The sequence below is a fragment of the Cupressus sempervirens genome, chromosome 7, assembly GCF_028749045.1.
Source record: "Cupressus sempervirens isolate cs-2001-9-10 chromosome 7, ASM2874904v1, whole genome shotgun sequence".
Classification (NCBI taxonomy): Eukaryota; Viridiplantae; Streptophyta; class Pinopsida; order Cupressales; family Cupressaceae; genus Cupressus; species Cupressus sempervirens.
Window position 1 is genome coordinate 282,559,502 of NC_143124.1, and position 6,000 is coordinate 282,565,501.

Consider the following 6,000-nt stretch of genomic DNA (forward strand, 5'->3'; position numbering starts at 1 on the left):
TCATCCTGAAAATGGCGAGGCCCATTTTGGAGATAGAGGAGGCCAAGGAGAACGAAGCGTGAGATCTGACAGTGAGTTAGATTCGTCTTTAGATATGGGAAATGGTGAGTTTGACAGAAAAATGGAGCTGAATGGAGTTAAGTGTGGTTCCTATGATGAAATGAGTCATAGTGGTAATGAGCATGATGCTCTGTCTAATATGCAAACCTCACCATTGACGGTGGCTGGAGATGGTACATCACAAACTTTACCTCTTGCCAACAGTCCTATGTTGATTGGTCTTCCCGGCCACTGCACATTCATGCCACCTAACAGCTTTGTGCGCCTGCCAAACTCCACAGATAAAGTCTGCGGTCCTTCTATGTTGGGCATTGATCCCACAAAAGGCCAAACGGGTATGTTTCACCACAACCCCAATTCATTGTTGGAAATCTAGGCATTGAAATGGGAGAGGATTTTGGTGATGCCATAGTTCAAAAAGATTTTGGTGATGTGTTTTTCAGGTATTTTGCAGGGTTTTTCAAAAGTCAGTATCAAATTGATGCGCCGAGTAATGTACGTGCCAGTCAACATTTATTGACTGCCTGTGAGAAGTTACAGAAGGTTTTAAGTGCCAATCGTGAAGTGTCTATTAACTTTGAGAGCCCGATGGATGAAAATAATTTGATGGGGTTTATCAAAAGAGATGAGTTTGACCCAATAAAAACTTTAAAGAAACCAAAGATGAATGACGAAAATGGCCAAAGAGGTGAAGTAACATTGGAGAGAATAGGTCTGGCAAAAAATTTGGTCATGGTGGCCATGGAAGAAGGGAAACCTAGAACTATTTCTAATATGGAGTCACTGGATGCTGGTCAAATTGTCTGGTTGGCTGCGAAATTGAAAAGAATAGCAGAGTATACAGGCACCCTTACTTGTCAGCATGTAGCCAGAGCTACAAAAGAGAATAATACAAGAAAATGTATGAGAGTTATAATAGATATTTCCCAGGCCAATAATGATGTCAGTATGACAGAGGTTGCAGGGGTTAATAATAGTAATGTTCTAGTTGAGACTTGCAAAAGCATATATGCTTGCTATTATTTAGTAGTTTGTCATCACATGGTACAATTGGTGAAGGCAATATTTTTTGTGATGCAACTCCACGTGGCCTTAGCAATAGAGGTGAATTTTATGGTGGATAAGGACATTGATCTGTTTTATGATACTTTGTTAAGGGGGAGCCACGAAACAGGAATATATGAAGGAGTGCATTATGCACATGTTGGAAGCTTTATTCACGAATATCGCTTAATGAATAATAAAGTGGGTTCCCTGTTGAATATTGTGAGTAAACTATTTGGAGATGAGTTTTTTGACTCGGGCCTGATTTGGCAAAGACTGATTTGTAGTGTTCATGAACAAAGTTTGGCGATTCTCAGATCTTTAATGGGCATGGTTCTACTCTGAATTTAGTAGTGGAACATAGGGAATTCAAAATGCATGGCTATGCTAGTTGGACTTCAAGGGGGAGATTGTTGGGAATGTGAAGCCCAACGGTTAAATGACACTTCAAATTCCCTTCTTTTTGTCTTCTAGCTGAACGTGGTTGTATATATACATGTGCATAGTCATGTATTGAATATCGCTTAATGAATAATAAAGTGGGTTCCCTGTTGAGAGTGGATGTAGCCACAAGTTGTGGTGAACCACTATAATTTATTGTGTCTTTGTTTATTCTTCTTCTTGTTTGTGTATTTTAGTTTAGTTGCTTTCATTGTGTTTTCTCTGCTTGTTTTGAGTCTACACAAGCCAAACACGTTAATTGTTTTCCAAAATTCTCAAAGAAATAAGGTTTCATGTGATGCAACGATTGCAAAATTGGTAAAGCTGAGTAGCAAAAAGTAGAGTTGTTGGAAAGCTACCTGGAAAACACAATGGACAAGTACAAAGCTGACTCCACAATCTTTATAGATAGTCTTCTTGTTGTAATGAATGTAGGAATTTCCAAGATTTATTTTTTTACTGAGTATTTGGTGGTGTCAGTATAAAAACACATGGAGACTGTGGATTCATTGACAATGCGCGTGAACTGTTTGATATAATGCCACAAAGAGCCTTCGTCTCAAGAATGAAGTGAAAGGATTGCAGTGAGTGAATAAAATGGATTTCACAAGAAATTCTTAGAATTTTCTACAAACAGTGACTAAAGCAAAGTGCACATTCAAATGCTATTGTATGAAAGGATGATTGCCAATTTAACTATGAAATTATATTCATACAAATTGGAATTACATGGTGACTATTATGGGTACTACAAACATTATAAATAAATGTAAGTCGAGAGAAAATGCAAGCTATAGCCATCTCATGGTGTTGTTACAATGTGTGTGACAATCTGTTTGAGTATCCTTTGACCAATATTGAAAAATGTGGTCAATAATGGTATCTCAAATACTATAAGAGAAAGAGTTCATTAGAAATGATAATGAACAAAATTGAAGAAGTGTTGGAACTAATTAAAAAGTAAAGGCTACGATAGCTTGGAATTGTTAAGAAGCCTTTATAGGGTTAGACATACATAATTTAGATAAGGAAGAAGATGGAATTTTTTCATGTCTATCCCAAATTAGACAGCTTAAACATCACACACTAAGCTTCATTCTAACATGAAAAGTGTTAAATAGTCAAATTTGACTTATTTTTTCCAAGCTTAATTTTTTCCTTAGTGTGTGATCTTGAACAAACACTAGTGAATATTAGTGAAATTCACATTTTCTAATCCATTCCCAAAGTTTAAAAAGACATTAGAATATGTATTAAACATGCTAAATGTGTCACTTGAAATACTCAAAGGTTAACATACAATGACACGAGATTATGACAAGGTTACCCTATTCAAGAAGACCAATAATTTACAAGGGAAAGGCTACAATTAAAAAACATATTCTTAAAGGATAAGTTGTTGGGAAATGAATGGTTGTCTTGATCAAGGAAAGGCTCAATAGTTACTTCGTCAAGATCAATTATTTAAGCTTCTTTTCAAAATGTATGTTTCAAATTACATTTTTTGAAATAGTAACTTTTGTCACGCTTAGTCAAAGTTATGAAGATCTCATTTTTTGTGTGAAATTTGTGAAGCTAATAACTTGTTTAAATCATGCAAAAAGAAGTTATTTATTATCTTGAAAAAGAACTTAGCTACTGTGATGTCTCATTCTTTTCGAACACCCTCAACCCCTACAATGATCACAAAAATTATTTAAGCTTCTTTTCAAAATGTATTTTTGAAATTACATTTTTTGAAATAGTGACTTTTGTCACTCTTAGTCAAAGTTATGAATATGATCATTTTTGTGTTAAATTTGTGAAGCTAATAACCTGTTTAAATCATTCAAAAGGAAGTTATTTATTATCTTGAAAAATAACGTAGCTATTGTGATGTCTCATTCTTTTCAAACACCCTCAACCCCCATAATGTTCACAAAAAAATTATTTAAGCTTCTTTTCAAAATGTATTTTTCAAATTACATTTTTTGAAATAGTGACTTTTGTCACTCTTAGTCAAAGTTATGAAGATGACTATTTTTATGTGAAATTTGTGAAGCTAATAACTTGTTTAATTAATGCAAAAGGAAGTTATTTATTATCTTGAAAAAAACTGTAGCTATTGTGATGTCTCATTCTTTTCAAACACCCTCAACCAACACAACGAACACAAAAATTAGTTTGTTTGAGGGAAGAGTTTTCTATAGGATAAGGCAGAATTTTGGTGGACAATATCATTGGATGTAAAGACAATTTTATTTTCTAGTAGTATTTGATTACGATGGAGAAAGTTAGTTGACCATATGAGCTTCTTAGTCATACAGTGGTATTATCTAGATGTGATAGGATGATAATTTGATGAGTGCGTACTATGTGGGAATCTATTGCACAATAAAGTAGTCAAGCAAGAAGGGTTGTACAACCAAGTTGGAAATGTAATATGATAGTCGGTGAATTGCAATATGCGTGATGCCTAGAAATGTGGTACGGTCTAGAATGTGACCATTTAAACACTTCTTGATACTGGTGTATACCTCAAATCATCGTATGGTGTTCCCTATGCAGACTTTGATACACAAAGGCATTGTATAAAGACAATAGCTTAGGGCCCATTTGGTTGCTGGAATAGGAAGAGAAAATTAGAATAGGTTTTATCTTCGTTGTTTGGTACACTCAATTAGAATAAGGAATAGGAAGACATATTCCAATTTTGCCCCTAAAATGAGCATATGTCTATGCCAAAAAATAGTTGGAACTGGAATAGCCATTCCTATTCCCAATCTGTTTTTTCATTAAAAAAATTAAAATTTAATTCCATTCCATTTTTCTATTCTAATTTTCATTTCCTATGCTAGCAACCAAACGGGCCCTTAATGCACTAGATCCACAAATTCCTAGATTTGCATAAGAAATAGCCAAGTGCATTAATAATGATAACACGAGAATCAATGCCAAGTAAATGGTCACCAAAATGCCAACAATGCTAAAAGAATTCAAATTCAAATAATGGCAGTACTTAAGAATACAATATCTCAAACCAAGACTAGAGTAGAGTATGATTAAGAATTAATTTCACAAAAATTGTGTAAATCAAATAATGAAGATCATTCACTTCCACAATGGCACCAATTGATCTCCAAGAAGATTTTTTAGTACCAATAAAATATCCAAATTGCATACCTACAACCTTTAACTCTGTATTATATGGCTTCGGGGAAACTTCTCAAAGGACTACATAAAGTATCAACATGGCCAAAATGCTATGGAGAATAAAATAAAAATGGGTCCAAGAGATAATATGACTTTAATATTTGGGCCATGCTTAAATTTTTTTAAATTAAAGTATTATATTATTATTTGGACGCCTTTATTAATAATTAAATTAATTAATTATATAAGTCCTTATGATATTATTTTAATTTTTGGACCACTTAATTAATTAACCTAATTAAGACACCTATAAAGGGACATTACAAATCTTAAATTGGTGTCATTGGGGACCACTTAATTCATTAACCTAATTAAGACACCTATATTTCTTACCCTCTAGTAACCTATCATCAAACAATTATTTAATGAAGCTCTAGGTTCCCAAACTAAGTGCATACATTTGGAGCAGTATCTCTTGAAATCTCTTTGTTGCTTTAGGAAAACATGCACTAGTCAATTGCTACTAAGCTTCTACTATGCCACTATGATATAAACATTACCATTTCTAGAGTCACTAGGGTCCCAAAAAGCCAATCATAAAATACATAAATACTCTAATCTAAAGCCTTCATGTCATCATGCTCATTAATATCTTATGGAATCCCATCAATTAGGTTGATCTTATTATTTCCATGAGGAAGCCCTTCACATGAAGATATTATAGTCATGCACACCACATGACCAACCAAAAGGTAAACTACATAATCAACTAATTGTAGATTTCTCTTGCAAATTATTTTTACTTAAGTTCACATCACTAGGAGGTTGAACAACAACCATTAGAACTTAGTCCTTCAAAGGGTTACTGTTGGAACCTACATCTTCACCAAGTTGACTAAAGAGTATTGACTTGATGAAATTTGTGCGATTGTCTTCTTCACCTTTTTCGTATTGATAAAGTTATAGGTGGTCTTGAAGGGGCACTTATTGCCTATTTCTTTTCCATATCTATTAGTGTGGCCATATCCTTTTTAGGATTTAAGGTGTCGTGTAGCCACTTACCAATCTCTCAATTTAGATTATTGTTGTAGAATATTTTAGCCCCAAAGGACAAATACTTAATTCATAGTTCTATATTATCTTTGAGAGATATGTTTTTCTTTCATCCACCAACAACCCAATCTTTCTTGATTTAATTTAGCAAATCAGCTACAACAAATATTTGCATCTCCTATTGCTCGATCATGAGAAGGACGGTCAACATCAATGAGCTTGTGTTGAAGCATTGTGAATATCATTTTGTATTGTCTTCTATCAAGAGGT